This window comes from Mus pahari, chromosome 18 (assembly GCF_900095145.1).
Source record: "Mus pahari chromosome 18, PAHARI_EIJ_v1.1, whole genome shotgun sequence".
NCBI lineage: Eukaryota > Metazoa > Chordata > Mammalia > Rodentia > Muridae > Mus > Mus pahari.
Window position 1 is genome coordinate 4,458,442 of NC_034607.1, and position 10,641 is coordinate 4,469,082.

The following is a 10,641-nucleotide window of genomic DNA, read 5'->3' on the forward strand; positions in this document are numbered from 1 at the left end:
AAAGGGGTGTGCACCTGACTCACGGCACCTCAATATTCCCGTCATAGGTCACTTCATAGCTAATAACCATGAGCCACTATTAGGAGCCAGGGAGTCACCCTCCTAGTAATGGCATCACCACAGCCTACAGAACCAAGAGGGCTCTGCATCTGCAACGAGGTTAGATAACTGAAGGCCTCCAGCTGCCCTTTCTGCATTGGTGGGAGAGGTTTTCTGTTGAGTCTTGAGTGTCCACCCAATGATAGTGGACTGCAACTGGCTTTAAGGCAGCATCAATCTGAGATTTAATGAAACTGGTTAATCTGTTAAAAGCCCAAGGGCCAAATGACAAAAGCAGCAGAATGCCTAAGAAAGGTCCCAGAATGGTGGGAAACAAAGTGGAAAGCCAAGGACAGGTAGAAAACCAATTTTGATAACAGGATTCTTGCATTTCCCTATTATGCATTCTTTCTTACAGGCTAGTTCTGACCTTGTCTATACTATCCTGAATTATGACAGTCTTATCAGTGTAAAAACAACATTNNTCTTTGAGGGCTGCACAGAGTCCTCCTTCCTGCAGGAATACCAAATCAAGGCCTCTTCTATTCTGTAAAACTACTTCAGTCAGAGAGACTAAAGAATCTTTTAAATTTTCAGGCCTCTTTGTATCTCTTGGATGTCTCTGTCCACTGCGTGATTAAGCTCGGCGGGCTATGCAGACTGTTGTTGGGAGGAGATTAGGGAGGCAATTCCCATTCCACGCATGCATCACTCACACCAAGGATCACTGCTAAGGTTACTGCAGTAATTGGCTCTCTCTTAGAGCAGTACAGGTTGTTGCCTTTATCCCAGAACTGGAGTAAATCTTCTGCAGGATGTATTGTCAACTTTGGGAAAAGTTGAACCAGGGTACAGTAATCTCTGTTAGCTAAAAATGTCTGAGTGATCACATAAGTAGTAAGCCCAGTAGAACATGCCAAATAAGTACCATTAGGTACTCCAAGATATTGAAAAGTGGTCTTTACAGTAATAGTCAGATTGCAAACTTCTAGCAAGGCCTGTGTGGTGAGCATGGAGGGTCCCAAAAGGCACAAGCCCACACCTGAAACCTGGCTCATTGTGAGTCCTGTGCTAGCCTCAGGATGCCAGCAAAGTTCATGGACATCATTGGTTGCAATAACTGATCCAAATACTGCTACTCCTTCATAGAAAGGAGGTTCAGGGGAAAAACACACCTAACATTCCTCATTTTGGGTATTATTGGCTGCATGTATGGCAACGACTGAAGCATTTACTACATCTAAAATTAGTTCTGCTGAAGTGAGAGGTCCAGCAGGCAAAGTAGGCTGAAAGAGAGCAATGGGGGCAGGAGTGCCACTCCAAGCAGGAACAGCTACCTTATGAACAATGGGTANTATAGGGGCTACAGGATGGAGTATGGGATTTGGTCCTATGGCACTTCCTCTAAGTTTAGGGATGGTCTTAATTAACTGTATTTTGAATATCAACCCAAAATCTTTATGATCCTTATATAGATGCAAACCCCAGGAGGGAGTTTGTTTTTTAATCCAATCATATTTTTTCCCAGCCTCTGTGAACTTGATCACAAGGGGATCACGCCAGCCCAAGGTATCTGGATTAGAGGAGGAACAGTTTTTCCCAGTTGGGGAATTGAGGCCTTATTTGCCATCATCTTGGCCCCCTTTGCTTTTGACTGTGATAAGGTCCCATGATGAGGAAGGGTGCCAGTGCCCTTGCACTGCCAAATAATTTGTCATGCCTGTTCACGGGTGATGGAATATTTAAGTCTCAGGGTATGAGCACTAAGGTGATGCAGGTCATGAGCCTGTTGAGCAGCTGCAAGAGGAGTGATAGATAAGGCAGAAGCCACTACTTGGGTTGCATCATACGAGAGAACAATAATGTCAGGATCTTTACCAGAAAGCCTAAGAGCAGCTTCCCTGCCAAGGCACAGAATATATGCAACAAGCTGAGGATATGTGGGCAATACTCTAGAAGGAGAAGCTGGCAAATGTACTCAGAACAGAGGTTTAAGTTGCCATAAAAGGCCTGAAGAATTCATCACCCCTCTTCTCCTCTTTCTCTTTGCTTCCCTCCTTGACTCGACTCAGACTCTGGAAAGTCAGTGCTGGTCCTGACATGGGAAAACCATATTCTGAAGACACAAGAACTCTGTGCAGTCACATCACAGGGAAGCAATATCTACCATTGCCCCTATCCCTACCAGACCCTCAGGGCTTGACACTCAGGCTGCTCCTGCCTGGATTTCTGCAACATCCAGGTCCAGAGAGCGATATCCTGCCAAGCGGCCATATCCCCCCACCTTTCTGTGCTCCAAGAAAGAGGGAAGGGACCCAGTACATATTGGTTTTAGGCTCCGACCACCATTCTATTTCTATGGCGTTTCCTCTGAGACCGGTCTGCTACAGCCTGGTTCATATTCAGTGGTCATCTAAGTATAAGACATCCAGATTGTGGGAAACAATAGAAATCTTAGATTTACTGTAGTGGCTGGTTTTGTGTGTCAGCTTGACACAAGATGTTGGGCAGTGAACTGTGCACAGACAAACTGCTTCCCCAGTTGAGCACAGACTTTGAACCCCAGAGACCTGGTGCACGATGGCTTCCACCTTCATGGGAGAGTAGGAGTTTCGACACCCATCCTGAGCCCCTGGCTCCTGTCTCAGCTACAACCTCCCAAAGCCCCCACCCCCAGAGAGATGTGCATCCATCAGTTATATAGGCAATGCTCCAAGTTCCTGGTAATCTGTCTTGACTCCACCCCCACCCACAGTTACCTGGCAACATCCAGGTATGCTTTTCTCCATAGTTATTAAACAGATTTTCAGCAGTATTAGCCTCCATTTTATAGTAAAAATTTAGAATTGTTTTCTGATACTGACATAAAAAATGGCTCCCAGCATTTGGGCACATTTGCAACTCTGGACTCTTCTCCATAGAAACTGAATGTCATTCCAGGAGACTATACATGAAGAAACACTCTTAAACAAAGTCGTGTCCAAAATAGTCATATCACAGCAACTGTCATTCACGTCTTCTGGATCCTTTCTTCCTGCCCACCCTGCAATCATTTGGAGTATACTAATGAGTATTTTTCATCCCCCTGTAATATACAATGTGAATCTATCCACAGCCCACCAATCTCCTCTGAAGTCATCTAGAACAAATATAAAATCTAAACCCTCAAAGAAAAATTTGTATTTTTAAACACTTGAGTTCATCACCATAAATTTGACAATTTATTATGCTTACAAAATTTGATGTGAAAATTGTGGTGATATTGACTGTTGGAGCATGTCTTTGTGCACTGTGTACTCAAATGCTGATTTCTGTACCCAGATATCTGGTTGAAGTCTGGACCTTGGCGTTGTCCTTATTATGAAGCATCACTGGATTCATTATTTTGTAAAATGTTGTTCTGTATTGAAAGTGAAAATTATATAGATTCAAGGTTTGGAAATGTAAAATTAAAAGAATAAGTTTCAAAAAGTAAGACTCGGGGCTGAATACTGTAAAATACAAGCCCAGCCATAAAGATAAGGAAAAGAATGCAGGAACTGAGCTATTGGAGCTAACTCTAGCCATTTGGTAGGAAGGCGCCTCTCCTAGAGCTATCAGGGCTTACTGACTCCAAATCCATCTGGCAGGAAGACGGCTCCCCTAGTTTACTGCCCCCGATAAGAGTCATACATCAACCAGGTGTCCTGCTGCCACTGATGAACCTCAGGCCCTTAAAATTTCTAAATGTTTTGGTCTGCATGTAATCTCCTGCTAATTTGCTATGTTTAAATGAACCAATCACATGTAATTGCGCTAATCCTCCCCACACCCCGACCCTCACCCTTTTAAAAACCCCCAGCTTTTGGGTTTCAGGGTCGACTTCCTCTGTCTCCTGCGTGAGATACGAATCGACCCAGAGCTCCACCAATAAAAGTGCCTCATGTGGTTACATCAACAAGGCCTGTCTGTCGAGTTCCTGGGGCACCCTAACTCCCATGACCTGAGGACCCGAGGGAGTTCCTCGCAAGGGGGGGTCCTAACAGTATCACCTTCTGCTTATTAAAAAAAAGAGCTGAAGAGCTGGGCAGGAGATGAAAGGAGCTAACTCAGAGAGCTAGGGGGTTCTAAGGTGGGGACCAGGAAGTCACCATCTGGATACAGATGAAGAAGGGCTGGGCTAGGATGGCAGACAATGGTCAACATGACTGGATAGTATGCAAGGCAAAGTTGCCAGCATAGAATAGGCCAGAATCTGCCCAGCTAGTGTACCTAAACCTTTTAATAAATATTCATGTCATTACTCAGAGAAAGGTTGGGCATATAAAACTAAACTTTCCCAATTGATGACTGACTTTTTGATAGTTTTTACTAAATGTATGGTATGACTATGGAAATTAAAACAATTTAATTACAATTATTTCATAATATTATTTAATAAAATCTAAGAATTTTGTTCACACCATGCTGTTCTTTAAAAATAAACCTTTTATTGACACAACACATGCTTAATGTACAAGACTCTCCTATGGTCATAGATATAGCAGATGAGAAAGGATTCAATTATGTCTAAAGTCCACAGGCTAACCAACCTTGAAGAAGTGACACATGTGTAAAGTACCAAATATAAATCATAATAAGGTGCCTAGTGCCTCTCATGTCTCTTTACATTTTAATAATATTTAGTGCATGGATATGTTGCCTGTACATATGTCTCTGCATTACAACCTCTTCAGAAGAAAGAATGGGGTCCCCAGTGATCAGAGTCACACAGACTTGTGAGCAGCTATGTTGCTAATAAGAATCCAACACAGGTTCCCTGGAAGAGGAGCTACTTTTTCAGGTTCATACTTTCTGCTTTTAAGGTCAGTACTCTGAAGGTAAATGCAAAAAGATCTTTCTGTTCCAGATTATAATATACCTTATAGCAATTCCCAGGCCAGGGAACTTTATATAATTAGACCCTGTCTCATTAAAACATTTCTGATAATATAAATAAAAATATTTAAGTATAATATAAAATATTTTAAATCTATTGAAATGTTCAATTGCAATTATTTCATAATATTCAAAATATCCTTCCTATCATCCTACTGAGATGGGTCAGCAATAAAAAGCACTTGTTCTTGCAAAGGATGAGAACTGCATTCCCAGCATAGACATCAGGCCATGTACCACCTTCTAATATTGAACATCCACTCTTAATGGTGACCTCTTTTGTATTTACAGACAATTGACTCTATTATGATGCACACAAACACACACATACACACACAAAGAGACAGAGACAGAGACAGAGAGCTCCACAAATGTATAGAAACAGAGGCAGACAGAGAGACACAAAAATGCATATACACACAAACTTACAAATGCACATGCACACAAACTTACAAATACATTTTCTTATATTCAAATGGAAAGAAATGTTAAAAACAAAACCACATATTATAAAGTGGGATCAATAAAGGTACTTAAAAGAATGTAAACATCCAGAAAAGCCTCTTTCTTTTCCACAATAACTCTGCTTTGAAAACTGGTTAGTTCACACTTAAAATATCACTCTTTCATTCAAGGACTACAATATCTTCAATACAGCAAATATCTCAAGACACTTGGTTCACTGCAAGATAATTATGGATTGGTAAACATCTACATAGGCAAAATTACATTGAGGTCCATTCAATTCCTACAAGTGATCCTTACATTAAAATGTTTGAGGACTGCTGACTTACTTTCCCCCAGGATGGATGCAGAAGGATGCTATCAAAATGCCCAGCACAGGGATTTGGGTAAGCAACTTATCCCCTGATGGAGATCCCAGGAGTCCATCTTTCCATTACCCACACACCTGTCCATGTCACTCCCATTGACAATTATAGGAAACACAAGAAGCCTCCCTGATATCAGGGTTATAAAATGAAATGGGAACTGTCCTTAGTTGATCTCTACTCATTACTCAAGTTGAGGTCCACTATGCTTCTTGCCTCCACTTTTTAAGGGTGATGACCCTAACCCAGAATCATACCAAATCCTGTTAGTGTCACATCAGTAAAGAATTAGTTTGAGAAGATGGACCACCTAACAAGACTTGCCTTCATTGTTACCTTACCAAACTCATCTGGGCTTTCCTGCTGGTCAGCCCTGCCCTGCTTTCTTTTCCAACCTTTCTCCAAGCTCCATGCTGTATCCCTCTTCAAGCTAGTGAATCTTCCTGGGTGTCCAGGGGAGAACTGGGTTCTCATTTTCTGTACTGCTTCCAGTTCATATTCCATGAGGTATTTAAACATCATTGTGTCCAGCCAGAACCTCTGAGAACCTAGTTTGCTTCCTTAGAATTTGTTAGATTATGGTTAGTTCAGGGGCCTAAACACACTTAACTCAAATAAAAGATCCAAGTACCCGGTTGGATGAAGGAAGAGCCAGAACAATAGGAGCAGGAGATAAAGACAACACAGGACTCCGAACTGGTTAGACGGGAGCCTGTGGACCTCTAGTTCCAGAGTGAAGACTGTAAGAACTGCTACAGAAGTCTCCACACCAACAACTGAAGAGGATAAGCCCTAGACAGTGGAAATAGTAGAGAGCTCAGACATGAATGAGCTCCTGGGACAAGATTTAGTTTCCATTTTAATTTATGTCTCCATCCCACAGGTATGAAGGTCATACTAGGGCTATGTATGTGACAGTTACTGCTTTATCTAGCACAGACATGTTTACAGTCTAGAAGATGTCTAGCTGCATAGTAGTTGCACAGTGAGGTTATCTGTGGTAGTTTGAGTAAGTATGGAGTCCATAGGGTTATATATTTGAATGCTTGGTCCCCAATTGTGGGACAAATTTTTAAAGATTAGGAGACATCTGTTATTGGATGAAGTGTGTCAGTCTGGGTGGTCTTGGGAGTCTCAAAAGCCCACACTAAGGCTAGTGGCACACACCATATCTCTCTCCTTGCAACTTGCAGACCATTTGAGCTCTCTGCTACATCTTCAGCACCAAGTCTGACAGCCTGATTCTATGCTCCTCCCCCAAGTTGAAGGTAAGGAAAGAAACTCTCCCATCTGCTGTGAGCTTGGTGCTCCTGTCCCCTAAGCCTTCCTGCTCAGAAGTAGGTAGCTTAAATAGTTATTATGAGTGGCATAATAAGGAAGGCATACTCATGGGTTTCCTGACTAAACATGAGCAAGGAACACTCCAGAGAGATCACACTTCTCTCACCTCAGTTTATTTTGTCAATTAAGTAGCAGTTCCTTTCCATCTGCATTGGTAACCATGGCCTCTCTTAGGCCTGTTCACTGTCCAAACACAGTGATATTGGAAGTCTGAGTCCTGGGTTGCTCTGTCCCTTGAGTATCTGCCTGAGGCATTCAGAAGTCTAGTTGTGTAGAACTAGAAGTATGCTTAGTATAATTTATCTGGATATTTACTTTGGGTGGCTCTGTGGAGCATGTATGATTCCTAAAGACTAACATTTCCCTGTTCTCTAGGCATGATTTTGTGAGCACTGCTGGCTTTCCAGATTAAATTCTAAATGTCTTAATTTTACCCATTTTCTCTTCAGAATCCACTTCAAACACTTGTGATGCATGACCTTGTATGTTGAGGAAAATCAGCCTGAAGTGCTGGTCCCTGAACTTCTATTTCCTGTTTCACCCTGAGCTGGAAGAGAGATGGGAACAACCAAACTCATAACATGGGGCTGGTGCTGACCAGGGCTTCAGGGAATGGAAATTTCCATCAGTGGACAGCTGTGGCTTTGGCTTCCTAGGAAGAGCAAGATGCATGTTATGTGAATCATGAGCTGCTAATTTATTCCCTCACTCTGAGAAGGGAAAAGACTTGCTGTGAGCACAAATGCCATTGTCTTGGAATGTTGGAGACCCTGAGAGTACCTCACAAGTCAGTACTGAGAGACAGAGGTTAAAAAAAATATTCTTCTTGCCACTCGTCCCTCCATCTCTATTGTGGGAAATATTTCTGGCAGGTTCTTGGAGCTATGCATATGGAAACTATGGTCATTTTATGATAAAGATGGACAATAAAGGCAAAGAGTGGCCAAGGTCCATGATTTCTGGGATTTCGAGCATGTCCATATGTACATTGTAATAATTATGCATAAGTGCTTGATCAACCTGGGGCTTATGTAAAAATACATAGAAAAACATAAGTTCATTCATTGTAATGATGATGAAGGAGGTGATAAACACCTGGGGGCATAGTAAAATGAAAGGTGTTCCTGAAAATAGTCCTCCAGGAGCACAGTTGGTCATGCCCATATTCACAACTTCATCTTGTCTCCATCTATACCTTGGTCACAGTTATGGAAATTTCCCTAGAATAAGGATCAGGGGTATCCTCATGATCATACTGCCTCTCTGCAATTTAACTGTGACCCAAGGAGAAGAGGGAACAATGAATATGACCAACTATCATCATGGCATGTAAATTACTTAAGGAGTATGAACTGGAAGAAGTACAGACAATGAGACCCAAGCCCTGCTCCTGGGATTCTTGGAAGGTGCAATGGCTTTGAGAGGGGTAACACTCAGGGCTTAAACAGGGAGCTGGAGAAGAAAACTGGACAGTGATAACCAGCAAGAAAAGCCAGGAGAGTTTGGTAAGGTGAGACAGGAGGCAAGCATTTTTAGCTGGTCCAACTTATCAAACCAAATTTGTTCAGATGTAACATGCACAGGCTTTTTACGGTTCTGGGTCAGAGTCATCTCCCATAGGAAATGGAGGGCATGTAGCATAGAGGTCCTGAACTTGAGTCATGATAAGAGAGCAACTCCAGACAGTTTCCATTTCATTTCATAAGCCTGACATCAGGGAGGCAGCTTGCCTTTCCTAGAATACACGATGGGAGTGACAGGGACATGTGGGTGGGAAATGGGAAGATGAACTCCTCGGATCTGTAGCTATAAAGTCCTGTTTCTCCCCTCAATCCCGCCTCTGGGGACAAGTGTCCTGGGAGCAGTGTCTGCGCATGAGTTGTTTACCCTTTTTCTTGTGGTAGACCTTCTGAAAACATTCTTCTGAATCTAGCTTGGGAGAGAGTAAGTCAGCAATTTCCAGTCATTTTTATGTCAGGATTTCTACAAACTTAGAAAGTAAATGGTCCTCAATGTAATTTTGCATATGTGGATATTTACCATTCTGTGAACCCAAACTTTTAAGACATTTGCGTTATTCAAGGTATTGTAACAACTTGAATCTTTAAATGGGTTCAGATTACACAAATGGAGGGCTACTCCTCGAAAGTTGTTTAATAGTTTTTTTTTAATTAGAAATGTTTGCCAATAATGTCTTTTATAATTCACACATTGGAATGACAAATGGTCATTTTAGTCCTCTAATCTAGCACTTCTGAAAAGGATAAAGACCATGAAATGTCATCATGAATGCCATCCTAAATGACATGAATTCCTGTCCTAGGACAACTAATAATCACAATAAAAACACACATAGTTGTTGTTTCCCCCAGCCTTGAAGCAGGCTGATTAAGACCTTGTTGCCATGAAGCATGGAACCACCTGGAGTGGAACCTTCCCACTTAGCAGGTTCTATTGTTCTACACCTGCCACTGCTCTCCTCCAAAACATTGCTACCTTCTGAGACCCTTGAGCTTTTCCAGAGACAGCATCCAGCAGATCACCTACAGGCTGGCCACAGGCACCAAGAACTGACTGGCTGGGGATGGGCCTCCCCCTTCTTTATAAGCACAGACTCTTAGTAAAACTTTGAAGCCTTGAACAGAAAATCATATCTTGGCATCCATTATTTCTCTCGAGCGCCATTTTCTCCCATACAGCTCCTGCCTCCCACTCAGGAACCCAGTTAGTGTGGCCACAGGAGGCAACACATAGTAATTGTATATTTTCTACCTATACACTTGCTAAATTCCTGCCATCTCTTATAGACATATTTCAAAACTTTGCAGAAGGCCTGTGAGTCACACCATGTACTTGTAATGCCAGAACTTGTATTGTACGGCTAAGAAAATCTGAAGTTTAAAAATCAGAGACCTAGGATGTGGTAGGCCACAGGGGAAGATTGTGAAAGAATCTCCAGGGAGCCTGGATGGAATTAGGTAAGTGCTATCAGAAGAGGTTAGTGATGGCCAGAAATTTTCCATTTATTAGTAAAGTAAATTAACAAAACTGAAAAATTAAACAAAAACTGGAGGGAGGGTTCAGGTGTGTGGGACTTTTACTTTCCTATGTTTAAACCTGAGATTCATGTCAAAATTCAAAAGCCTAAACTGTGGTCCCAGCAGTACTCTCTGGATTTGTTTTCTCCTCTGCTTCTCGTGGTAGTTTTTTTTCTGTAATTGTCATTTTGTGGGTTTGAGTATTTTTGTAGTGGTTTGGCCTAATGATACTTGTATTCTAATGCTCACTTTGGAGCCACAAGTCTAGTTACCACAAAGTGGAAAGAATCCTCACATGACATACTAAGTAACCATTCCCCCCTTAATTATGATTTGTAAATAAGGATGCCAACAGTCAATTGTTCAGCATATAGAGTCATAGGTGGGGTGTATGTTTCCCAGGACTTGGGACAACAAGGAAGAAGAAGAAGAAGAAGAAGAAGAAGAAGAAGAAGAAGAAGAAGAAGAAGAAGAAG